Source organism: Syngnathoides biaculeatus, chromosome 12 (genome assembly GCF_019802595.1).
Source record: "Syngnathoides biaculeatus isolate LvHL_M chromosome 12, ASM1980259v1, whole genome shotgun sequence".
Lineage (NCBI taxonomy): Eukaryota > Metazoa > Chordata > Actinopteri > Syngnathiformes > Syngnathidae > Syngnathoides > Syngnathoides biaculeatus.
Window position 1 is genome coordinate 3,542,192 of NC_084651.1, and position 27,880 is coordinate 3,570,071.

The 27,880-nt window shown below is 45.2% G+C and overlaps 1 protein-coding gene across 1 annotated transcript in view; it reads right to left on the reverse strand.

Annotated features, from left to right (window-relative positions):
- The window catches only part of b3gnt2b (UDP-GlcNAc:betaGal beta-1,3-N-acetylglucosaminyltransferase 2b), a 28,883-nt gene extending 7,675 nt beyond the window's left edge, over window positions 1-21,208 (reverse strand). Inside the window, exons 1-2 of the mRNA XM_061837727.1 lie at window positions 20,940-21,208; window positions 6,857-7,001 (exon numbers count right to left, since the gene is read on the reverse strand). The gene's annotated coding sequence lies outside the window, so the exon portion shown is untranslated. The remainder of the gene's footprint in view (window positions 1-6,856; window positions 7,002-20,939) is intronic.
- Window positions 21,209-27,880: the final 6,672 nt, after the last annotated feature.

Here is a 27,880-nt window from a genome sequence, read left to right on the forward strand (position 1 = left end):
AATGTTTATAGGGATGTGAGTTGAGCTTTAAAAGTGTATGTAAATCAAATTTCATATTGCTGACTGAATCGGTCTCTGGAGGGCGAGTTTTCAAGGAATTCTGGGAGGCGCCGCTGAGCCAGTTTTTGAGAATCACGACCGCAAACCAGGATAAACAACGCCGCCAGATCGGGTGATTTTTTGGGGGTTTTGTTTTTCCAGTCTGCGGAAGTGCCGTTAAAAATCAATCAGTTGAGCATAACACGGCTCTCTGACAGCAATGGCCGACCGCTCAACTGATTGTGCAATCATAAAGTCTGAGCAAACTCCAATGCAAGTCAATCAATAACCAGACCAGAAGACGCGTTCGGCTGCAGGTGGTTTGCGATCTGCTGCTCGGTTCTCGTCACGGAATTGGTTTGCGGTTAAAAAAGCCTGCGAGTACGGAAGTAGACATGTGCCACCGGGATTTGAATTTGAAAAGTAAAGTGATCACGTTTTCAATATTTGTCCTTCAGTGTAACTTTTCAATGTTAACAATTCAAGCGGCTACAATTCGCTGTCTGAACTTCAACCGGAAGAAAAACGACCACGTCATGCGATTTCAAGCTGATTTATAAGCCGGCATGTTTCTGGTAAACGCGGTATTTACGCAGCGCAATCTCGTCTTATTGGGCCTTGCACGCACAAAAAAGGCAGGTGGAAAAATGTCTGCTTGAAAAGCCAAAATGCTCTGCTAATATCTACGTTGTTGGGACCTGCAATGATATGAGTCACTTCTCGCGGCGCATGAAGAAAATGCCCGCAAGTATTGCGGGGATTTTCTGGCGCTTTCGCATCTGCGTGACAAAAAAAAAAAAACAAACTAAGAAAGAAATAATAAATCAGTCTTTTCATATCTGTGTGTTAAAGTGGCAAGCGCAAGAGTCATTGCTTGAAAGTGAAAATCATAGTAGCTTCCCAGCTGCTCCGGGAACTAGCTTAACATTAGCGTTCGAGTTCGTACACGTTGCTAATTGATTTTCCTGCCAGTCCTCCACGTTGACGCGGATTTTGGAATTCGATAGCCGTCCGCGTGAGTGTGAGTGGACAGTCGCCAGGGAGAAGAGATAGCGAGGGCGGACGACTTCAAATACTTGGGGGTGGCAAGCGGAAGAGTCATTTCTTCTCCGTGGAGTTTTGAGCGAACGTGAAAATCACAGTAGCTGGCCAGCTGCTCCGGGAACTAGCTTAACATTAGCGTTTGAGTTTGTACACGTTGCGAATTGATTTTCCTGCCAGTCCTCCATGATGACATGGACTTTTGAATTCGATAGCCGACAGTGTGAGAAGAGATAGCGAGGGCGGACGACTTTGAATATTTAGGGTCAACAATCCAGAGCAATGGTGAGTGTGGTAAAGAAGTGAAAAAAAACGGGTCCAAGCCGGTTGGAACAGCCGGCGGAAGGTGTCTGGTGTTCTATGTGACAGAAGAGTCTCCGCTAGGATGAAGGGCAAAGTTTATGAAACAGTGGCGAGGCCGGCCATGATGACCAGATTAGACACGGTGGACAGGAAGCAGAACTGGAGGTGGCAGAAATGAAGATGTTGAGGTTCTCTTGAGGATGGTTAGGATTAGCAACGAGCTAATTAGAGGGACAGCCAAAGTTGGATGTTTTGGAGACAAAGTTCGAGAGTGCAGACTTTGATGTTTTGGACAAGTCCAGGGGCGAGAGACTGCGGAAATTGGTCTGAGGATGGTAAGGATGGCGCTACCAAGGAACAGAGCGAGAGGAAGACCAAAGAAAAGGTTGATGGATGTTGTGAGGGAAGACATGAGGACAGTTGGTGTTGGTGAGAGAAAGATGCGCGAGATTGGCTTAGATGGAGAAAGATGACGGGACAAGCCGAAAGGAAAAGAAGAAGAAGAAGAAGAAAAAGCCGTAAACGGCAGTGAACGAGTTAACGCAGAGTCGGGCCCTGCACTGAGGGGTCATGAGGAAACAAGTCTGATTGATCAAAGTGGATAACGGGCCGCTTCCTCTCCGGTGGACTCCTAGCAACAAGTCTGGACTCTGCCAAAATGCTTGTTTACCTTCCTTTTCCCGCTTCGCCCCTTTTCGTGTAAACACGACAGAGCAGAAACTCAAAACATCAGTCGGGGACCGATTTTGACCGGATCGACTTTGCGATTGCAACTCGCGCTCTCTCTCAGGAAATCGTCTTGCATTTGACCTCTAATCCTCGCTTCAATTTATACTTGAAGTGTTATGAGTGTCACATTTGTTTTGTGGAAAAACATGGAATAAGCAACTGAAATCCTCTGTAAATAAACTCGTGACAAAAACAACTGATGATTTAAAGAACATGGCCTAAAATTTTCCTACCCCGGCGACTGTTCTTGTGAGAATGTTTCACTTGTGCTCTTCAAAGCGACTTTTGAAACATTTTTTTTACTCCTCGACCCGCTGAACCGCTTGGAATTTTATCTTTGAGGGTTTTCAGCGAATCAGAGCGCTGGAGTTCCCCAAGTAGCTGGAAACAAAATGCTCAACAAGACGTGTTGAGAAGTAACCCAGTTATACTCCTCTAGTGTCATCTGAAGACATTTTTTTGAACAGATTTTCTCCTCATTCATACGAAATCCATCACACGATTTTCAAAATTCAGGGTGCCATTCAAACCCGACTCAGCGTTTTAACATTTCTGTGGACTCTTGTCACGTTGCTACTTTGTTGCTACACGATTTGCGCTATGCACTTGCAACTACACGACAGAAATTCCATTCTTTGCTACCCCCATATACCACATATTGTATAATATGGAAGTAAATACGTGCCACCGTCACGTGACTAAGAAATCGTAACTGGATTGGCTGGCTGTTTGGTTCTGACCTGAAGTAACCCTGCCCGGTGGCACAGAAGGTGAATTTCAGACAGCGAATTGTAGCCGGTTCAAATTCCAATCCTGTTTTCTGTGGCATTTCAAATTCAAATCCTGGTGGCACAAATTTACTTCCATAGACTCCCCTCTTACACACTACGAGGCATGCGTTCCTTGTCTCGGCTGCCTGGGAATGAGTCTTGAACCATTTAGGTGGCACGGCGTGTGCCCGACTTTTGTTAAGACAACCGCAAGAGCGCCTCCTTCTCCCTGTGGAATAATTACCTTCCCTTTCCCAGCATGCACGCGCACAAAACAAGGCGACTCCTGGGATCGGGGAGGAGGGAGGTAGCCCCAAAGACAGCCCGATACGTTGACGAGAGCGTAGCGTCGCAGGGCTTGATTAAACTCCAGTTTTTCCCCCAAACTAAACAGACCTCACCCGGCAGAGTCCTCATAACTCCACTGGCAGGAGTTTGGCCTCAGACTTCAGCCTCCGGTTTAGTCAACATTGGTTGCTCTGGACCTCCTCGTTTGGTTTAGCATTTTCACACAGGCGGCCGCCATTCCAATCTTTTTTTGCGCAATTGTCAAGAAAAAAAAATGTTTGCACAGTCATTGCATGATTACTAGCGACCTTTTATTGCTTAGTGACTCTTCTTGTAATGTCTCAAAGGGATTCTCTGCCTCCGTCGTCATACCCGAGCGGCTCCAAGTACCCGAGAACAATTTCTTGTGTGTTTTTTTTACATGGTTCTGATACGGCATTGATACGACCTCTGAAAACACGAAGCTTAAATATAAATGTACGGACTACGTCATTCATAGACAATGTAAAAGAGGCGGTTTTGGGTTGAAGTGTCTCCAAAAAATATGTAAAATGAGTTACATTAACAATCATTAATCATTAGGATTATGTAACAAACTGAATATTTTTTTAAATAATCAACTGTTTCTCAAGACTTTTTCTCTAATTGCATAAAGAATTTATTGTAAATAAAACATTAGTTACATTAAAAAATTTACACATCCATTTTTAGTACCAGTTTAATATGAATATTACTATACATGTACTGTGTGTGTGTGTGTGTGTGTCTATATATAAATATATATGTATATATACACAGTTTATAATCCACACCTTTATTTTAATATATTTTGTAATTTTATTAACCAGTTATTCAAAAAAATCATAGTGTGTAGAATAAAATATAAATTGGCAATTTTTTTTTTACATACACAGATTTTAAATTGAGCATGTACAGTTACTTATTAAATAATTGGTTAATTGAGTTAATGTAAATAGTAAAAATGGTAGTAATACAAACAATGACATGCATTTAATATGTTTTAGATACTTTATTAAATAACTGAGTAATTAATCTACAAATATTAAAAATACCAAAATAATTGTGCAAATTATATTCCACATACTATGTGTGGAAGCTCGATAACATGGACGATATGACCGATATGGAATAAATGTGACCGTTGGGGGGGGGGGGGGGATCTCGGTTGTGTTACTCTAAGGGATATAAACAAATCTATGGAGTCTGGAACATGCTATTTTTGGTACAGTAAGAGTTTTTTTTTTTTTTTGGGGTGAAGCCATTCACCTTTGGCAACAGACTTAGAACTAGGAAATAGACAAAGTCCCCCGTGGCTTGCGAAAGCAACTAGTCTATGATGAGGACTCTACGTCAACAATGAACAAGCGCACCGATCGCATGGAGTAAAACAAACATTTTCAAGCTTTTATATAGCTATTTACAATAACTTTGGACTATATTTAGTATTCTAGCCCAGGAAAAAAATAAAACAATTTTGTACTGTACAGTATTATGGATGCATATGGCCTCAAAAAAAAAAAAAACCATCAACGTATCAGACAATCGGCTTTATCGGACGAGCCCTCCTGCCCCCATTACTGCATTCTATCGAGGGTCCGCTGTACATTTTTGACTACTATGAACAATAAATGAACACGCAATTATTCAATAATGGCTAAATAAATGCAACAAACGTGGGGCAGATGTGATCCACGGGTCACATTTAACACCACCCCTGATCGACAACCAATCAGATTTAAAAAAAAAAATAATAATAATAAAGAAAGAAAGAAAAAAAATCTGTCCCCAACCGCCCGAAAGCGATACGTGAAATCAAAGGCAACGGCTTTACCGCAACTTCTGCTAAAAAGTGCAAAAAGGGGGAAATTCACACCTTTGCTGTGCGACACTGACACCCGAAATACGCAGAGAAGGAAGCGTGAGGGGATGTTGCACAACCTTCGTTTGGCATTTTAGAAGCAATTTCTGTGGAAGTAACGTAACTACAACGGTCCCACCGTTTGTCTGCCGTTCAGGCGGCTGAACGCAGTACCTTCTTTGTTAGCCCTCATACGCTACGTATGCTAATTGTGGTCCTCGTTTCTCTTCATCCACAACTCCTTCCGGTCGTCAATTCTCCTTGCGGTCCTCGATCCCCCCTCACTTCCTCGTTTCAACCTATTCACTTCGTTTTCACCTGACTGGCGTTCTCCGTTTCCCTCCGACACGCTACACCAGGGGTCTCAAACTCGTTTTTTTTGTCACGGGCCACGTTGTAGTCACGGCTTCCCTCGGAGGGCCACGATGGGGCAGTTATCGTTCATGGTGTGAAAATTTTCAATTCTGGTACAGATTTGAACAAGAATAATGGAAATTAACTCGCATGATTTGCCTTCGCGGGCCACATAAAAATCAGTTGGCGGGCCGAATCAGGCCCCCGGCCCTTGAGTTTGACACCTGTGCACGACGCACTACACCACTTGCATTCGTTTCAAATGATACACGACACAATTCGGTACGTTTGTAATTCCAACCTACACGACACATCGTCTTCATTTCCCCGTGCACAACCCACTAACGACTTTTTACATTTCCCCTTTAGGTGACTCGTATTCCTCATTTCCTTCACACACCGGACGACTTACTTCTCACTGAAAAAGGATATTATTTTTATTGACATTTTTTTCCATCAATCATCATTGCCTTGTAGTTTAATTTGAATCTATTTACAGAAAAAATTCAACGTGTTTTGCCTGATCTTTCGTGTTTTCTTTAAAGAATGCAGGACAATACAAATCTTGTACCGTGGTTAGGGTTAAATATCGAAAGACGTCGCTTATTTTGTGTAATCTTGACAATAATTTACATGTTTATTTCATAAACGTTAACTAAACAAGCCTGCTCCGAAATAATCAGTTTTTATTCGGAAACAGGATTTTTGTTGACAAGGCCACCCCAAACTATTATTTTTTTTAGTAGCTGTATTCACACCTATCTGTTGTTTGGGACCGACAAAGCTCTCGTCCTTTGCACCTGTGCAATCCATTTTTCAAACCGAACTGGGTCTCTTGGAAAGTTATGAAGGCTAAATCCATCCTCCCGAGTGTTCAAACAATATCCGGCATTTTGGCTAACACGAAGGAACAACGACCTACCTTCCCAGCAGGTAAAACTAGTATCAAACAAATGAGTCCACTGGAGGGCGCTAATGTCCCGAACGTCACTTCCTGCTTCTTCTCGAAAACAAATCCCTCCAGAGGATTTTCATGGCGGGAGTTGCAAAAAGCCATACAGGTCAAAATCAGGTTTTGTGGTGGAAAAAAAAAAAACCAATTGGTCCATACCGGCTGCCGTTTTTTTCCATTAATAACATACTAAAAATCATGTATTTCACGACAGTGGACCTTTAAGTTCTTGAGATTCCATCCCTAATCACACCCGCAACTTTATCCGCAAGCACGACCGACCACACCTTTACATTTTTTCCAAACGTGTTCAAATAAAGCAGGTACAATACGTTCTGAAAAATAAAGAATGAAATTCCTTTTATTGCTTTAGTCAAACGTGCAAGGACCGAACCCCGGAAGTTAGACCACATTGAAATACATCCCGCTGATGAACTAGTGCGCTCATGCGACGTGCACGTCGTGCGGCTCGCCGTTCGAGCGTTTCTGCCGCTTTCTCACCTGCGCCGCTGAGCGAGCCCTCGTCTCGTTGCGATGCCGCCTCTCGGCTCGCTTACCCCATATTTAGCTCCGCCTTGTTGGACCGGACCAGCCCAGGGGGGGTGGGGTCGCGAGAGCGGGGGCGGGCTGGCGAGTGTGCTCGAACCTGGAAAAAAAAAAAGAAGAAGAAGAGACACCGCAGAGTCAACGGCAGCGGATGAGCTCCAAAAAAAAAAAAAAAAATCGACAGGAAGCGGTCGATGTGGAAGGCTTCAACAACTTTCGCTATTTTCCCCTTGATGTGATCACGGCGATGACGAAGGCTTCTAATCAGTTGAGCAAATTTAAACAGTGCCCACTTCAAATTGAACGCTTTATCCAATCTCGCAGTGACTGACTTTGTGCCTTATCAGTCATTCTGTTTATTGCCACTGTGCACGGAAGGAAGCAGTTATCGTGAATCAATTCACGATACGGCAGCGGATTACGGGAACTTTCCGGATTTTGTGGATTATTCTGACTCGTTCTGTTCACGTCTTATGGGCAAGAAAGCCAAAGTTATTCACAAGGGTTTACGGTTCAATCCGTTCTTGCCCCTTCATGACGCTGTGCGGCATATTCAAAGTTGTTCAACTATATTCCGCCGTGCAAGGAAGGTGGACAGTGATCAGTAAAATCTCAATACTTCGTGATTGTGTTTCTTTCGGCTTGTCCCTTTCAGGGTCGCCACAGCGTATCATCTCAGATGAACGCATATATATGTTTGGCACAATTTTTATGCCGGATGCCCTTCCTGACGCAGTGGAGGCCCCAGTGGGATACGAACCCACAACCCCTGGTTTACCAAACCAGTGCTCGAACCACTGAATCGATACTTCATGATATTAATTTTAATAATTAAAACCGCGTGACTTTGTCGTTTTTCAGTCTTTCTGTATATTTCTACTTTTCATGCGAGGTGGCAGTCATCTATTTTTTTTTGTCCTTTTCATCTCTGAGGAAAAAAAAAAAAAAAAAATAGAACGGAGGTGCCGTATCCCTTTTCTGCCAGAACAGTTTTATTGTGTCACATTTTTAAGATTATAATCGATGTTTATTGAGAGTCGATCTGTCGAAAAGAACAAGGTTTCTAGGGGGGGAGAAAAAGACAGAACATAAAGCGCAAGTTAGAAAAAGAATGTTAAAAAAAAAAAGAACTCCATTCTTATCTACAACAAAGCAACCATAAATGTAGATAATATGGGGAGGGGGGGGGGTAGCGCGACACCCTGTGAGGTGAGGACAGGACAGGGACAGGAAATGAATCATGCAGGACAAGAGTCATGAATCCCCCTATACAAGTGAAACGTGTTCGGAAAAAATGACTCAAATGCAGGAATTATAAAACAAAAGTACAAGTTGGGGGGGGGGGGGGAATTACAATTGGCGTGTTCGCAAGTTATTTGTCGCAACACGTGAATGGCCGCACACACAGAGAAAGAGTAACTGACAGCGGCGTCCTGTAATGGACCTTGCCGACCCGTCAAACACTCGTACAATAATAGCCAATCAGATAGCCGCATTGTCTTAACCCCTGGTTTGACACGCCCCCTCTCGCCGTACTGTCCCACAAGCAATGATGGTTGTCAGTAGCGGGCGCTTGGAAAAGTTAAGTTACAGAGAAATTGGTCCCTCTCGGACAAGTCTGGCGCATTTGGCAAAAAAACATACCGCAACATTATCTGGAATACGCGTTCGGGAATCGACTTCAAACCTGTTCTGTTCAGTCGCCATTTTGGAAGATTGCGGGACACGGCAAATGTAGCTAAGGGTGGGCGGCGCCCGAGCAAACGAGGGCAGGGTCGGGCCCGGGGGCCAACCCTAGAGCCACCCAGAGGGCGAGATCCATCCAAAACCGAGGAACCCAGGGCGGTCCGCCGGTCCCCCCCGAGGTGCCCCTTCGATTGGCTAACTGGCAGGGGCCGCTACCCCCCTACGCTAACCCCGCCCCGCCCCCACCCCCACATACACACCCTCTGCCAATCAGTAATCTGTCAGTTGGCCAATAACGAAGCGTTTGCTGAATGCGCTCTTCTCAGCAAGTAGGAAGCTTAGCGCGCTCGGAATTCGGCTTTCTCAAATCCAATTCCCACCGACTGAAAACAAGGTCGCAAGATTAGCCGGGGCGCTGAAAGAGATCCAATGCGAGAAGCGCAGACGACTCCCGACGACGCGCGTTCCAAAACCTGAAAGGAAGCCAAACGTTTGCAGCCTTCTCGCGACCGCGTGCGCCACAGCCAAATTGGTGACGCGGAAAAACCAAGTACACCCCTGGAGGGGTTTTTTTTTTTTTTTTTTTTTTTGGGTGGGGGGTTGTTTTTGTTTTTTGGTTACACTGATACATTTCAGAGGAAATATTTGTATCAATTACAAACGAGGCCTTTATGTTACAAGGATGTCAGAAAAATGTGAGGAACAGCCTCTGTGGACTTTGAGAAATAACGATACAGTTATTTAAACACTTCTGAAAACTGGTATTGTTCCTTCTTTTTTTTGTTTTTTCCTCCCTCAATCCATTTTTTGATATATATTTTTTTTCATTTTTTACGGAAATTGTTTGGCTGCTTCTTCCCGTTCGATAAACCCTGACAAGTACATGGGTGAGGGTGTTTTTTTTCCCCACTCCAGTATCTCAAATTCGCTTTTAGGTCTCATTTCAGCTTCCAACTCAAAGCAAAAAGTAAATTAATTTTTTTTCTTTTTTTTTTTTTTAAATCAATAAAGTGACAGATCACAATGATGAAGCAGAGGTAACGTTGCTCAATAGTACTGACGTCATTCTCACATAATTCAAAGAATTGCAACGCTGACGAATCGTGCGCCGCATGCCGTGCGCGCCTTTCGTTTAATTGGGCGTCCACGCACGCAACTGGCAATTAAGCAGTCTTAAGTGGGATGACGAACACCTCCGAGGATGCTGTGGCCCGAATGCGGGAACAGCGGCGCCGAAAATAGACGAATGCCGCTTGAGCGCCGACCGTCTCGCTGCCGCCGCGCACGCCTGCGTGTGACGGGTTTTCTTTCCTCGCCATTGTGCGAAACGTGTTCTCTCGAATGTTTTGAACACATTTAGTTTTTCTGCTTGTGGGCGGCACGGTGGAGCAGCCGGTAAAGGGTTGGCCTCTCAGGCCCCGGGTTCAATCCCGGACCCGCCTGCGTGGAGTTTGCGTGTTCTCCCAGTGCCTCCGGTTTCGCCCTACATCCCAAAAAACATGCACCATGAACTGGACACTCTAAATTGCCCGTAGGTGTGATTGTACGGCTGTTTGTCTCCATTTGCCCTGCGATTGGCTGGCGACCAGTTCAGGGTGTACTCCGCCTCCTGCCTGTTGACAGCTGGGATAGGCTCCAGCACTCCCCGCAACCCTCATGAGGATAAGCAGCAAAGAAAATGGACGGATGGATATTTCTGCTTGTGATATAGCTGATCCATATTTTTTTATTATTTTCCAATATTCGGGTCAACAATTTTTATATTTTTCATTGAATTTTTTTTTTTTTTTTGGTATGTAATTTGGGTAAAACTAGTCAGTAAATTTGTGGATTTATTATCGAGAATTTGGGATTTGCACCCAATTGTTTTTCTTATTTTTTTGGAGTATTTCTTTCAAATATTTGTTTTCCTTGTTAGTTATTTTTTGTTTTGTTTTAATGGCCTGGACGCATATTGTGAATATTTCGATGCTTTTGGCGAATACAGTATGCGTCTTTTGTTGTGTTGTCTATTATTTGGATTTTTATGCCCTAATATTTCTGTAGCTTACATTGTATTTATAGCTGTAAGATTTTTTTGAATTTTAAAGGTTTTGTTCAGACTCTGATCAAATTTAAGCGCTCTAATTTGGCAAATATGACTGCAAGGAGTGGGAGATATGAATTTCCACTCGCAATCTGCTTTTGTTATTCAAGCTATGGTTTAATTTCCGGGGCCGGGGTGACCTTTGCTACCCGGCGGAGCGCTCGCCCGTACTTTGTACTCCGTGCTACATTTGCGACTCGGCGCGACTTTTAACGGTGCGGGATCATCCAATAACGCGAGGCCTCGGCCGTTCGGCTTCAGCCGGCTGCCCGGCGCGCTTTTAAATAGAACGGAATTTCTCATTATCAACAAAGAGTTGTCGACGCGACTCCGCTTGGCAGGAGTCGCCTCTATGTATGGTGCGAGGCACCGACCGGAGATGCGGAACGCGGGCCCCTCGTTGCGTTGCCGTGACCTCGGCCTCGCTGGAAGAAGGAACACAAAGTGCAGTTTTCACCTTTTTGGACCTATTTTTAGCATTTTCATCTAATACTTCTTTTCTCATGGTGTCTTTTTCATCACATGGGTATCTTTTTTTTTTTTCAGTGCATTGAGATACGACCATATTTGGGTGTTTTGGTTAATATTTAGGGGGATTTTCACCAAATACCGTAATTTCCGCCATATAAGCCGCAACTTTTTTCACACGCATTCAACCCTGCGGTTTATGCGGCTAATTTGTGCATTTTTTCTAACGGCCGCAAGGGGGGCACTCGAGCGGAAAAGGTAAGAGTGAGAACCGGTGGAATGTATGTGCCGAGGAAGAGACTTTTACCGATCCGACCCGGTTAGCGCTTCGCTAGCGTGTTACTGCCGTGACTCAGTGATTTTTACCGGTATGTTTTTTTTTTTGTTTTTTTAAACGGGCCCTGTTTGCCCGGCGTTATCGTTAACATTAGCGGGGCGCCTACATTAGCATTAAACTCTCCGTGTACAGTCTTTGGAAATACCTCGTGTTTCAATGTGGGCATTTGCGGCTTTTGTATGTATGTACCAAATGGTATTTCCTTTACAAATGTACCGGGTGAGGCTTATAACCAGGTGCGCTCTGTACTTCAATATTTTTCAAATTAATTTGATCTTTTCCATAAAATGGTATATGTGTATTTTTGGGCCAAACACTTTTCCCCCTTGCAATATGATATTTTCCTTCCAATGTTGTAGATTTTTTTTTTTTATTCCCTTAATATTTTCTAAACTTTTTTTGTGTATGTTGTTATCATTATCCTGATTTTAAACACTCGTGAGCACACCGTGATCGTTCCCGTCACTCTCATGGCAACGTGAACTTTTCACAGCCTTTGACACGTACACGAGCGAACGAGGCGCCATTAGCGAACCAGTCTGATGGGTTCCTCGGCAAATACTGCAATATCCGGCCCCTGGCGTCTGCTTATGAACTCGCGAGCAGCTAAACAAGTCACATCCTCAGGGAGCGGCGACAGGAAGGAGGGCGGAATAATGGAGTACATATCTGCAAAGGCCTTTTAAATAGATGTATTTTCCAAGTGAAAATGGCAGAAGTGATTAATCTCGTTTTATCTATGGATCTACTGTATGAGGAATCAACAGGAAGCCGCTGCTAGCATACTCGCTAGACACTCGCGGGCCTCCTTTCACATTGTCTCGTCGTCGCGTACTTGCGTGTTTGGTGCGCACGTCGCCAGGGGAGCCGTGGGTACGCGGGCCAAAAATACACACCGCTACTTCTATATTTCCCCCCCAAATACGACAAACTCTCGGCGGAGCGACGCGTTTCGCATAGTTGGGATGTATTTTAAGAACGTCCAAAGCGACGTCCGTGCCTGATGAAATGGGATGAAGGGGTACAGTTACAGCAAGCGGGTGGGTTTGGGTGGGGATGGGGGGGGGGTGGTAGGGGGGGGGGAAGAAGAAGAAAAGACTTTAAAACGTTTGGCAAACGTCCAGATGAGGTTTTTTCACTTTTTAGGGCGACTAAAGGGATGCAGCGACTCTTTTGGGATGCTCAAGGGAGTGTACGACTTACAACATCTCGGAACAATCACAATAAATTACTTTTCGTGTTGCTTTGTAAATTTACTGCAGATTTCCCCCGCTACTCTTCACGTTGACTTCTGCGTTTTAAGTATTTGTTCATGTGCAGTTTACCATTTTAGATCCGCGCAGACCATGTAGTATCGGTACACAGTCAAGCAGTACATTACGTACACAGATACCTTTGTTTGTAATAAAACTGGATACATAAATGGCGGATCAGCTGGTAAAGCGTTGGCCTCACAGTTCCGACGACCCGGGTTCGATCCAGGCCCCCGCCTGTGTGGACCTTGCATGTTCTCCCCGTTCCTCCCACCTCCCAAAAACATGCAACATTAATTTGACACTCCAAATTGCCCCTAGGTGTGATTGTGTCTATGTGCCCCGCGACTGGCTAGCAACCAGTTCAGGGCCTACCCCACAGCTGGGATAGGCTCCAGCACGCCCCGCGACCCACGTGAGGATAAGCGGCAAAGAAAATGGATAGATGGATGGATTAATAAAACAGCCTTATTATACTTCCATGAAATCTGGTTCTTTTAAATCAAGTTGTATGCTATAATATCGTTTCCTCAAGGGGGTGGGGGGGTCTTCAAATACTTTTTCTATTCATAAAGAAAGGTTCCGACTTTGAAAATACCCAGAATTTTTGCAATCTTAATGACATTTATTCAGTTCTGTCAATAAAGCAGCCCGCCGGACTCTTAATTGCCTCCAAAGTCCGATTCGGACATCTCGATCGATCTGAGCGTCATCCACGGTCAATACTTAGGGGGCTAAATACGGAGAGGGGGGGGGGGGGGGGCATTTCCTGTTTTCCACGAAATAGACTGCTGACTATAGGCTATCCTTGTCATTCGTGGAAACAAAACAAAAAAACCCAAACAAAAAAGCCATCTTGAGGAAAGTTTCAGTCCACCTCATGGAACTAATTCCATTTGCTCCTAATGACAAAATCCCTCATTAAGTTAAGTGCCTCCGTGAGGCCGGACCTGCCCGTGCTCCTGTCTCGCGTAACATGAAAACATCGTGCACACAAATCTATTTGCTTTCCCGTCCAGACAAAAGACGAGCATGGCGGCAGTTTCGGCCTGCTTGTCTTTTTATTCCATTAGAGGATTGGGACGCACTTAGTTTGTGCTGGGCGCTGCCGGGAGTCCGCCGTTATGTCGGCAGATCGCCGACAACGCCGTTATCTGCTTGTTGTTAGCCGCGTTTTGGTTGGAGGGGATAAAATGACAGCGGAGGACAGAAATTGGCGGACTTTGTATCGGTCCGTTGTGGTAAAGAGGGAGCTAAACCCAAAGGCGAAGCTCTCGATTTACCAGTCGATCTACGTTCCTACCCTCACCTATGGGCACGAGCTGTGGGTCGTGACCGAAAGAACAAGACCCCGGATACAAGGGACCAAGATGAGTTTCCTCCGCAGGGTGTCCGGGCTCTCCCTTCGAGAGATGGTGAGAAGCTCGGTCATCCGGGAGGGGCTCAGTGTCGAGCCGCTGCTCCTGTGCATTCAGAGGAGCCGAATGAAGTGGCTGGGGCATCTGATCCGGATGGCTCGCAGACGCCTCCCTGGTGAGGTGTTCCGGGTGTGTCCCACCGGAAAAAGACCCTGGGGACGACCAAGGACACGCTGGAGAGACTACATCTCTCAGCTGGCCTCTGGATCTCTCTGTTAGAGCTGGATGAAGTGGCCGGGGAAAGGGAAGTCTGGATACAAGTTCCCAAAATGAGTTTCCTCCGCAGGGTGTCCGGGCTCCCCCTGAGAGGTAGGGTGAGAAGCTCGGTCATCCGGGAGGGGCTCAGTGTCGAGCCGCTGCTCCTATGCATTGAGAGGAGCCGGATGAGGTGGCTGGGGCATCTGATCCGGATGGCTCGCGGACGCCTCCCTGGTGAGGTGTTCCGGGTGTGTCCCACCGGAAAAAGACCCTGGGGACGACCAAGGACACGCTGGAGAGACTACATCTCTCAGCTGGCCTCTGGATCTCTCTGTTAGAGCTGGATGAAGTGGCCGGGGAAAGGGAAGTCTGGATACAAGTTCCCAAAATGAGTTTCCTCCGCAGGGTGTCCGGACTCTCCCTGAGAGGTAGGGTGAGAAGCTCGGTCATCGGTCGAGCCGCTGCTCCTATCCATTGAGAGGAGCCAGATGAGGTGGCTGGGGCATCTGATCCGGATGCCTCCCGGTACGGGTCCCTGGTGAGGTGTTCCGGGTATGTCCCACCGGAAAGAGACCCCGAGGACGACCCAGGACACGCTGGCAAGACTATGCCTCTCGGCTGGCTTGCGAACGCCTCGGGATCCCTCCGGAAGAGCCGGAAGAAGTGGCTGGGGAAAGGGAAGTTCTGGGTATCCCTGCTGAAGCTACTTCCCTCACGACCTGACCCAGAAAAGCAGTAGATAATGGATAGATGGATGGAAATTGTTGGGACTCCAACTGAAAGGTTTGTGGCTCAAAAAAATTAAAAGTTCAATGGTGTCAACTCCTGTTTCCATGTCGGTGAGGTATACCCAGCAAAATAATGAAGTTATTAATCAATAATTCCACATAATGACACGGAACCCCCGCGTAGCCATATTTCGCCATTCTTAGATGTTTTTGTAAGGACCTACAGTATTGTATCCTTTGCTGTTTTTGCCATCAGGGCAAAGCTGTGCCAAATATAATATTGCGTATTGTTCCGGTAAAAGGATACGTTCACTGACTTTAAAAAAAAAAAAAAAAAAAGTCCAGGTTTCAGTGTCATCAGGAATACTTTATAGTACGGTCGTGTTGGGACGTCACCATAATTAGTGGCTCCCTGGGGGGGGTTCCGTCCCACTGACCTTAAAACACGAGCGAGGCGACCAAAGTTATCGAAATCAGAGGAACGACTAAGGGACCCGAGAACGACGTGACCTTGTGAAGGATATTTAGCGTTATTGGCCGCGGGTTAGCCTCGCCGCCTTCCTGGAAACGGGCCAAATCTTGAGTGTCTGGAGTCAAGGTGATGAATACTTTATGAGACCACATGCATTAGCTGAGAGGAAGGGGGGGGGGGGCTTTTTTGCGAAATAGGCGTTCGCAGAATGCATTTTACGCCTTGTGTCCTTTGGCTAATGCAGCAGTACCCCGAGAGACGAGTACAGTATTGTTCACTCCGTGTCCGCACTCGTGGCCCAAAACAAGCCCATCTCAAATTATCTTTCCGCCGTGAAATAAATGGAAGTGACGTTAACCGCTCCGCCAACCCACACCCGAAAATAATTTCATTTTTTAAGATGGGGAAATACAGCTCCGGAATATTATAACGGTGGAATCTCGGAGTTCAAACGACTCCGGGGTCGTACAAATTGGACTTCTTCTTCTTCTTTTCCTTTGGGCTTGTCCATTGAGAGGTCGCCACAGCGTGTCATCTTTTTCAATCTAAGCGTTTCTCGTGCATCTTCCTCTCTTCATGTCCTCCCTCACAACTTCCATCAACCTTGTCTTTGGTCTTCCTCTCGCTCTGTTCCTTGGTAGCTCCATCCTTACCATCCTCCGACCAATTTCCTCACTCTCTCGCCTCTGGATGTGTCCAAACCATCAAAGTCTTCTTTCTAATTGTTCCTCCACCTGCTCCCTGCTTTCGCTATCATCTGCAAACATCACGGTCCAAGGGGATTCCAGTCTAACCTCATCTGTCAGCCTATCTATTACCGCAGCAAACAGGAAGGGGCTCAGAGCGGATCCCTGATGCAGTCCCACCTCCACCTTAAATTCTTCACACCTACAGCACATCTCACCGCTGTTCTGCTGCCCTCATACATGTCCTGTACCATTGTAACAAATTGGACTTCAACCATACAAAAAAAAAAAACAAAAAAAAAAGTCATCATAAAAATTGTCTGCGAGTTCAACCCAATCGTCGGAGTCCGAACATCCGAGCAATGCTGAACCGGGTTCGCCAGGTAGCTGAGTCAACCCACACAGGGCACTGCCATGTGTGCGTGGATATGTTTTTAAAAATACTACAGAGGAATTTAGTATTTGAAGTCTGGGAACGGATTAAACTCGCTTCCATTATTTCCAATGGACAAAAATGTTTTTGAGTTTGAACAAATGTTTATATTCATCAAGCGGAATCCAATTTTTATTTGTCAGGTATCTTTTTCAATGGCTGGGCGTGGAAGAGGAGCTTGCCCAGCTTGTCCGGGAAATTCCGGTTCGTGAACAACTAAAACGACGCGTAGTGTCACTTTGGAATTGCGATCATCCGAGTCGAACACGAAGATTAGGGGGTGAACGTCGGCTGGCGCGTTGATTGCGATGGATGGAAGTGTGAACGCGTTGGAAGGTGAACGGGTTTCGGCACCTCACCCTCGGACGTCTACCTGTATTTGTATGTGTGGTATAAACAGGTCTGTATGGTATAAACAGAGCATGTAGCGCCGTAGGTTGTAGAAAGTGTGTGACGCCATCGTGAGAACGTCGACTGAATTAAGATTTTCCCAACTACGGCTTTACCTCAGACTTGCTTTTGTTGTTTTATTTTGTATATATCTACTTCCCTTTGGTTGCCTTAAAAGTGCTATAAAACTTAAAAAAATATTAAATATTATTGAAAACTAAACCATATTTTACTCATGTAAAAAAATTGGAAAAATATGGATTTTTTTTTTTTTTTCCTGGTGACAAAGTATTCTTTCTTTTGGTAGGTTTTGGCCTTAATATTGTCACATAACAATACTCCGTGGTTCTTGAACGAGTCATCAAACATCGAAAACCACCGGCGTCAAACATCTACTTGAGTAGGAAAATACTTAAATGAAAAAAGCACGAGAGTAACCTGAGTAACTTCTGTTTTCTTTTTTTTTTTTTTTTAAACATAAACATTAAATAAAAGAGAAAAATAGTAATATGTGAGTGGACACACTCCTCCCACTATTTCCATTTTTAACTTCCGAAAAAAAAAACATAATTTGAACCGTGCAGAAACTTAATTTGCTTTATTCACTTAAACGACTTTACGAAGAGTGATTGTGTGTGGCACCAAGGGGCTAGCACTAATTTTAATTTTTTTCATTTTTATCAAATCTACTACCAAAACATCGGCAACCTGACAAAAGGCGACTTCTCGAGTTTCAAGTGGGATGACATCATCAAGTTTGTGTGCAGTCACAATTGAAAACCTCCCCCCAAAAACCTTTTTTTTTTGTAGTTGTTTTTGTCTGTCAAAATAAAACCCCCAAAATGAGCTATTTTGATTGGCTCGCGAAGGATATGCGCACGCTCGGTGTCGTCCGATTGGTGGATGGGAGTCAAATGACGGCAATGGGCGGGATATGCGCGAGTCTGAGATGGAGGCGAAAAATAGAAGGAATAATTAAAAGTTGCGAAAGTCGATCGTTGTCACGGACTAAAAGTATCTATCCTTCTTCACATAAATACTCAAGTAAAAAGTATGGGGCATTTTAAGTACTTTAACACTTTATAGAAAATGTTACTTGAGTAAAGGTAACTGAGTAAAGGTAGCACGTGCCTGTGTGAAATATTTCTCTCCGGGTCTATCCATCCATCCATCCATCCATTTTCTTCGCCGCTTATCCACACGAGGGTCGCGGGGAGAGCTGGAGCCAATCCCAGCTGTCGTCGGGCAGGAGGCGGGGTACACCCTGAACCGGTTGCCAGCCAGTCGCAAGGCACACGGAGACAGACAACGGTCGTTTCCAAATGTGGTGTTGCTGACCAATGTGTTCAAGATATTAAAAAAAAAAATGTAACGTAATTGTGGACTTATATGAGGCAATAGACAGCATGAGGAGAACTAAAAATAGCCAAAGGTCATTAGTGTGTCACTCAAGGAACATCACAATATGTTCCACCCTATGACAGTATTACAGATCCATACAGTAATATGCGTGTATGTGTCATTGCAACAGAAGAAGCAAAATTATGAATTCAAGTCCCTGATATACTGAAACAGTTGTATTGATAATGTATCAAGAATGATAACGATACATACATTGATATTTCGTCATGTTGTGTCCACAATGTATCAAATCCTGTCCCCGTACGCACACAATGTTGATATTTTATCCCGCGCGGTGGGATCAATTATGAGTTAATCATCATATTCATATTTTGTCAGTTTTATCAATAACCCTTCAGAAGGGATAAGGAAGGCAGCAAGGTGGGCGAGCGGTTAGAGCGTCTGCCTCACAGTTCTGATCCGAACCAAAGTTCGGATCCGGGAAATCCTCCCCCCCCCCCCCCTCCACCCGTGCCTGCGTGGGTTTTCTCCAGGCGCTCCGGTTTTTCCTCCCACATTCCCAAAACACGCACGGCAGGTGAATTGAAGACTCTAGATTGCCCGTAGGCGTGAATGTGAGTGCAAATACTTGTTTTGTTTCCATGTGCCCTCCGATTGGTTGGCAACCACTTCAGGGTGGACCCCGCCTCCTGCCCGTTGACAGCTGGGAGAGGCTCCGGCGCTCACACGCCCCTTGTGAGGATAAACGGCTTGGAAAATGCACGGACGGAAGTGATAACGACACGACACAGCGTGATATCAATATTTTTTCCTTCCCACTTTAATTGCTGCTTAATCCAGACATTATTTACTTCATACAAATCTACAGTATCACATATCTTCCGAGATAACATAGATAACGATAGTCTTGTCCAGTCGACTTGTATCAATAATAGAGCGTGCGGGGTAACGTTACGTCGCTCGATCTGTAATTTGCCCCGTGCAGTTCAATCAATAATGCATCAGAACAGTTTAGCACAAGATCAATGTATTTCCAAATCGCCTTGCATCGATAACGTTTGCGTAATGGTGAGACGCATCGAGATACGGACTGATAACTTTACAGCACGGGTGTCAAACTTGAGCTCCGGGTACCAGATCTGGCCCGCCACGTGATCGCTACGTGGCCCGCGAAGCCAAATCTCGAGTGTCAATTTCCACAATTCTTGTTAAAAAAAAAAAAATCTGTAGCAAAATTTCAAATTGTCACATATCATAAATGATAAAGTTGAGATATTACAAGCATTTTTCTGTCACCAAACGTGAATAGTTGAAAAACACATTTAGCCCTTGATTTCTCATTCCAACAATAGTTCATAAATTATGTAAATATGACAAAATGACTAAATCTTTTTGTTTCAGTCATAACGGCCCTCTGAGGGGAAAACGGAACAACAAAGTGGCCCGTGAGAAAAATGAGTTTGACACTCGTGTTTTATAGCATTCAAATGTATCAGTAATGTATCATCTGGATATTATTTTGCCGTAAAATGAATTATCACATTAGTATGTTTGCATCGACAATGCGTTTTAGGACAAGGTTAGCATGCGTCACGATTTTGATGTCGAGTTGGAGCAACAATTTATCATGAGAGAGCGACATTAAATCAAAATCAATACTTTTTTTACGTCACATCGAAATAAATACATATGTTCAACATTATATAAACAGCAGATTGATATTTTATGCAGTTGTCGCAACAGTTTAGGAACATTATACAATATGGTAGGTCACGATTCGTACCGTGCATATTTATCAAGAATGTATCATCATGATGTTATTTTGATCACTTATAATCTGTAATAAAGACGCATGTCACGATATCATTATGATATTGCTATTTTGTTGCGTTATATCCGTGATATCACTTTTCTCTCTCCCAGTTGCACGACTAACTTACTGTATCCTCACGATATTTCTCATGCCACATTGATATTTTCTCCAGATGTATTGATCGTGTACCTTCATCATATGGATCATGTGTCCAGTTATATAAAGAAATGTAAAAAAAAAAAAAGCATCTCTTCGAGCCCACTCGTGTCCAACTCAACCAGTTTTGTCATTTTTTTTCCCCCCCAAACTCCAAACCGCATCGGATCCATAATTTTCAGTATCGACCGGTGATCAACCGTAAACTCGCTGTCCTTCGAGGCGAAAGTACATGCCGGGAAGTGACTCGACAAGAGTACCGCAAAAATATTCCCCATTAGCCCACCCTGTTTCCACCGTTATTACATTTTTTTCCCCCGGCATATCTGATATAATTTCAATTTCCAGCTGTCGTAATAGTAACAAATACGTTTTTTGTTTTTTTTTTTTTTTTTAAATCTCATTTTCGACACTCCCGCCTCTACCGCTCTCCCCTCGTCGCTTAGCCGGCCATTTGTTCGGAACCCCCCCCAAAAAAAAGTGCGTAAAAAAATTGAAAATTTACAACAACAACAACAAAAAGGACCGTAGTTGACGTTTTGAGACGGTTACCTTGTTTCGGTAGGTTAGCCTACTTTTTCCGTGGGGCGCCGCCTCACGCTGGTGCTTTTCCGCCGGTGCCCGACACAAACTCCACGGGGTCGGCGGGGATTCAACACGCGCTCGGTGGCTTCGGGTTCAACAACCGCACTCAAAGAAAAAAGAAATTGTCACTAAAAGCGGGGCTAAAAGAGCCGTGAGAGTGAAACAGATCCACGACTGCCGCTCGTTCGGCTGATTCCACAGAGCGAGCGGATGAACTGACCCGACTCCAGGTTGCATATCGGTGACGCGCATGGGGCGTTCCCGGAAGGCGTGGTCGAGGGCGTGTCTGGAGGCGGGGCCATTCATAGCCATAAGAAAATTAGATTGCTTTGATTTTGGAATTAAACAACTATGTTGACCCGCACAATTCCTTTTCTTCTTGTTTTGTCAAAACAATGACCTGCCTTAAGAGGAAAGCTTCACAGTTTATTTAGGACTAAACATAGGGGGCAGGTGTCAAACTCAAGGCCCGGGGGACCAGATGTGGCCCGCGAAGCCAAACCGAGAGTGTCAATTTCCAGGTTTCTTGTAAAAATCTGGACCGAAATTAAAATTGTCATCCATCATAAATTATAAAGTTGAGATATTGCAAGCATTTTTTTGTGTTACCAAAAAAACAAAAAGTTGATTTCTGATTCCAAAACTAAAATAATAAATTGATTGAAAAAAAAATAATATATAATAATATAACAATAATAATAAAAAATACATCAAATAAATTGAGGCGGTACAGTGGATCTGCTGGTCAAGCGTTGGCCTCACAGTTCTGAGGTCTCAGGTTCAATCCCGGACCCGCCCGTGTGGCGTTTGCATGTTCTCCCCGTGCCTGCGTGGGTTTCCTTCGGGTGGGCACTCCGGTTTCCTCCCACATCCCAAAAATATGCAACATTAATTGGACAATCTAAAATTGCCTCTAGGTGTGATTGTGAGTTTGATTGTCTGTCTTTACGTGCCCTGCGATTGGTTGGCGACCAGTTCAGGGTGTACCCCGCCTCCTGCCCGTTGACAGCTGGGATAGGCTCCGGCGCTCGTGAGGATAAGCGGCGAAGAAAATGGATGAATGGATATTTCTGCTTGTGATATAGCTGATCTATATTTTTGTATTATTTTCCCATATTCGAGTCAACAATTTTTACATTTTTCTTTGAATTTTTATTTTTTTTTGCTATGTAATTTGGGTAAAATTAGTCAGTATATAGAGCAAATAAATTATGTAACTATGATGAGATGACTAAATATGATCATAACAGCCCTCCGAGGGATCCCGGAACAACAATGTGGCCCGTGAGAAAAATGAGTTTTGACACCCCTGCAATAGGGTCTTATAATATTAAAATGTGTAAAAGTATGCAGCAATGTTTATCATCACGTATTATTCTTGAGTTCATCATGAAACTCCATTCAGTCCATTCTTATGTTTGTAGTGGTTTATGATGAGCACATGATTTGCAGACATGTAAACATGCCTTGAAAATTCCAGAAAAAAAAAAATAATTTAAAAAAAAATGTGCATTTTTTTCATGTTCTAAGAGTGAAAACATGAAAAAAATGTTGACTCGGCCTTTCCGAAGTCACGCACCAGGATGTTAAAGAAAGAAAGAGTAACGAACACTCGCACATACCGTTTTGCTTTCCCTCCTACTGAAGACCCGTGGACACAATTCAAAACCACACCAATTAATGCTATCACGATATGTTGATACCGGTAATACGGCAATAAACTGCACGAACGCCCCTCCCTAAAAGGACACACGGATGCAATGTTCTTTTATACCGATGCAGTCCAACGTGCAATTATCGCACCGTTGATGTCATCCAAGTGGGAAAACCAATTGCAAGTGTGCACATCTCATTTGTGTACACTTGAGCCTTTGTTTACACGAGAAAGTTACAGACTGTTATGACAAGACTTGCTAGCAATGCTAAAATGCTAAGTAGGTAGTTTGGTGGCCAAATACATACAGTACATTGGTGGTACGCAGGGATGTAGAAATATCAATTCTCATTATAGTCCTTGGTACTATCCATCTATCCATTCTCCTAGCCGCTTATCCTCAAGAGGGTCGCGGGAGTGCTGGAGCCTATCCCAGCTGTCAACGGGCAGGAGGCGGGGCACACCCTGAATTGGTTGCCAGCCAATCGCAGGGCACATAGAGACACCTACGGTCAATTTAGAGTCTCCAATGAATGTTGCATGTTTTTGGGATGTGGGAGGAAAACGGAGTACCCGGAGGAAATCCACGCAGGCACGGGGAGAGCATGTAAAGTCCACACAAGCGAGTCTGGGATTAAACCCGGGACCTCAGAACTGTGCGACTTTCCAGTTTATCCACCATGCCGCCTCGTTAGTACTATAATTCAGTATTTTTACATTTTCCGGCGCTCGCGTTTGCTTTGGTATTTTGGTAAGGAGGTCGTGTAGTCCTCAAGTCGGCGGTTTGGTAAGTAGTCTGGTAGTACGGTAGGAAGGAAAGGTTAGCAGGCATGTCGCGCAGTGGGTAGATCCTAAGCGGCGTGCTAGCCGGGTCGTCATATACACGGGTAGAGAGGAAATGTGGAGTTACCGCAGTTGGGGGGGGGGGGGGTAGGTAGTTTGGCGGGTAGGTTGTTTGTACGCAGGAAGCGTGCAAGGTGGGTAGTTTGGGTAGGTACTGTAGGAATATGGAGAGTTGTTTCACGCGAGTTAGGTATGTAGCTAGCTTCCTTGTAAGGTGTCTGATGGTACCGAGATGGGAAAGAAAATGTCAAGCGTCCGTCTGAAAACCTGATAACTGAGCTAAAACGTTGGTCGTGCTGGCAAGTCGTTTTGCCAGCCACTTTGAGATCCACAAAGATGAAAAAGTGGTTCTTGTCTCGCCTCGTCTTTAACCCCCCACCCACCCCCCCTCTCCTCCATTACTGATATTAAACTCCGCGTGATTGAATCAAGTTTGTTGGCATTCAAGAGGCACGCGCCCACATTTCATTGTCTGAAAGCCTTTCGGTCTCCCGAGCCAAAAACGTTGCGCAGCACGGACATCAATCAACCACGAGGAACTGCGGGGAAATTGGACCGTTCACGTTTGCGGAACAGCTTTTGAGAGGAAGTTACAGGCGGTTATAATACCGTGCGTGTTCTTTTTGGTCGTTCCTAGCCCTGTACGTGAACGTTTCGATGACAAAAATGTTTTGTTCGAGACAACTAAGTGCAGTAAAATGGAGACTGTGGAGTCAAATAACGAATCGGCCTGGTAAACTAACATTAGCATGTTTGCTAAAAGGGGCCAGTACCATAAAATGGAGGATTTGGATTCTGGTACTGCAGAAACAGTGTAAGCTAACATGAGTATTTTTTTTTTTTTTATGTTTATCATTTCAACGCGTACAACCTCAAATATTACAAAAGACATTTGAGAGGAAAACGTGAGCAGTAAGAAAATGGCTTGCCGCAGAAACGTTGAGACTGCGGCGTTTCACGCCACGCCGACCGGCTAAGCTAACATTAGCATGTATTTATTTTTGTCATTTCTCGGGGTGTGTTCGCAAATATTACAATGACACAAACAATGTATTCAAAAGGAGAATATGAGCGGCGGGAAAACTGGTGTCTCCAGTAAAATGGGGACTGGAATTCAACACTAAAGTTAAGCTAACATTAGCACGTGTTCATATTTGTCATTTTTCGCCACGCATTCTCAAATGTTACAATGACGCAGCAATTTTATGCGTTAGCTCATTAAGGGCAGCAATGAAACGAGCCACTGCGGTAAAATGAAGTCAAATCAAAGACCACAGCAACGGAATAAACTCATATTAGGATGTTTGATTTGTTTTTTTTTTTTTTATTTTAGCCGTGTATCTCTGAATATTACAACGACACCTCAGTTTAGAATTTCTGGTGAAATTGAGGCCAGGAAGCTTGTGAAAGTTCCAACGCAAGCAAGCGTGACCAAAGTGTCGAAATGGTTTAAGCGTGGATGATTTTGTGGTCACAAGAGAAGGGAAAGCAGTCAAGTGACAACTGTGACCAACAAAATTTCTTTTCGAGATGTAGTCCGGAGCTGAACCGTTTAGAGAACAGGGGCAGAACCTTGAAGCCTATTCTATGGCTTAGCGTAATGTGCTCTGATCTCTTTGTTCTGGTCAGAACCTGAGCGCCCTCATTCTGAATGATCTGCAGCTAGTTCAAGGTCTTTCGGGAGAGCCCAGTCAGAAGACCATTACAATAATCAAGTCCGATGGAGAGCGTCTCCTGGTCTGCTTGGAACATGCAAGGTTTCACTCTGGACGTGTTCTTCAGCCGGTAGTAGGCTGCTTTGGTGATTTTTATGAATTTAAAATCGGAATCCATCGGCACACAGGTTTTGTGTTTTTGGCTAGGAAGGTGGGTACTGGAGCGTCAAACAGGGCGGAGAAAGGGTACAACTGACCCGGTGACCTGAACGTTTTGGGGGCGCCTTGGCGGTCCTACCGTCCCTCCTTCCACAAAAATAAAAACCTGTGGAAGGAAAAGTCCATTTGGTAGCTTGAGCAGTAGGTTGTTTGGAAGGTCAGTAGTTCAGTAGGTACTGAAGGTAGCTGACGGTTGCTACATTCAGTAGTTCAGGTTTCAGTTGATCAAGACAAAAGTGAGCAAAAAAACACGCTTGAAGTCTTTGTGAGGTAGTCCGAAAACTGCGACAGTTTCTGCTCCGTCTGCAGCGCATCCAGCTCGGATGCAAAAAAAAAAAAAATGGTGCGATTTGCGCGTGGCGCATCCTCCTCGCGGGGGCAACAAAGGAGGCGTTTGTGCTGCGGCGGCGACGTCCCCGCGTCCTGTGACTTCTCGCTTCCACGGCAACAATCCACGCGCTCTCAGAAGGCAACCCGACCACAGAGTTATGATTACAAAATGTGCAAAATAGCGCCGAGCGGATGACTCCAATCAAAGGAAATGAACTCCAGCGCTTCTCTTACGGAGCTCACACGTTACAGTTGCTCTGTTAAAAGAACCCATCGACGGCGGTCTCCGGTTTCTTTTACCGTTGCTCCGGTTGTGGCTCACGATTAGCCGTTAGCTTCAATTCGCCTTGTGGCTAATGATTAGCCGCCACCTTCAACTGCGGCGGCCCTGCGTGATTGCCTTTCGGAGGCCTTGAAACAATCCAAGACAGCCGGTGAGCGGGTTGTTCATTCCCGTGCGGGTCAATCATTACAATATCCCCGTCGTGTTGTTTCCGTGGCCGCGTAGCTTTTGAGCGTTGGTCTGCCTGCATTGCTAAGCTTAGTAGTTGGTTTGTAAGTCCGACAAAGGTAAGGTCCAGAAGTATTTGGACGGGGGCACGGCTTAGCCTCGAGAAGGCGACGAAGGCCAGGCGGGTATTCCCGAGTGCAGGAGAAGGGAAGCAAAGCAGGAGTTTAGGAACCGCCCCGAAAAATTTAAAAATTCTAATTTGATAACCGATGATCAAAGTAACGTCGATAAAATAAACCTAAAACTGAAAACAGGACGTGGCACAAAGAAAAAATGCGCGGGCACAGACAAACATGACGTCAACAACAACGGACCTGCGAGAACTGAACAAAAATAACAAACAGGGAGTTAAATACAGCTATTGACGAGAAAAATGAGCAACACCTACAAGGGAAGAGTGTAAACGTGAACGCAGATAACAAAAAGAGGCAGACGACACCTGGAAAACAAGAAACAAAACCGACGCAGCCAAAACGTAGACCGTGACACAGTCAAGGTAGATAGTCCGTAGTTCGGTACGGAGGAGCTGTGGGCCGGAGCTCAACTGTTAAGTGTGGTAGTTAGCGTGCAGTACGACCGCGTCGGGCCTCGAAGGCGCGTCGCCTCTCGAATAAGTGCCGAGTTTGTCTTTTCACCCACTTGAGCCCCGGCAAGACGCCACAAGTTTCGCAATCGCGCACGCGCGTTTGCCCGCCTACACGGTTGCTTCCTCGTGTTGACGGAAGCGGATGTGTTCAGGCAGAGAGCGTGACGGCGATTCACGCTGGCTGCACAACTCCACCGTGAGCGAGGTTCTATTTCCAGCGAATTATGCCGATTCGCGAAAAATATCCTCGTGATGACGGGGAAACCCCCCCCCACCACCACGCGAGCGGACTGTGACAGCGAAAATTATTACGTCGCCAAAATTTATCCCGAATTTGTAGTTTTGCTGTTGTTTCTTTTTAAAATCTTCTTTTTCCCTTTTTTTGACCGCAGGTCCATCTGGCGGATCGGGTCGCTCGCGGCCTTCGCTCGGAGCGAATCCAAGTGGACCGCAACTAGGCAAATGAATATCGGAACTGATATTTAACCAGGCGGCACGGTGGCTCAGCTGGTAAAGATTTGGCCTCACAGTTCTGAGGTCCCGGGTTCAATCCAGGACCCCCCCGTGCCTGCGTGGGTTTCCTCCGGGTGGGCGCTCCGGTTTCCTCCCACATTCCAAAAACACGCAACATTAATTGGACACTCTAAATTGCCCCTCGATGTGATTGTGTCTATGTGCCCCGCCATTGGCTGGTGACCAGTTCAGGGTGTGCCCCGCCTCCTGCCCGTTGACAGCTGTGATAGGCTCCAGCGCTCCCCGCCACCCTAGTGAGGATAAGCGGCATATAAAATGGATGGATGGAAATTTAACCAGTTGTCCAAGAAGATTCTGTCTTTGTTTTTGAGACCAGTGATAAAATCTACATCCTGGTCTTTTAAGCGCGTTCGCGTTCGGGACGAACACCCCGTAAATAACGCTTTTGCTCGACACGCCACAGTCGAGTGCGTCGAATCGTCGGGGCAAGGAGGATCTCCGAACGTGACAGTCGATCGTTGACATGGGCGGCGAACAAGAACCCGCGAACGAGTTGGCACATCAAGTTTGACGAGGGAGGACCAGACCAGACCAGACCAACAGGTCTGTACTCACGTACAAGTCGGACCGGATGAT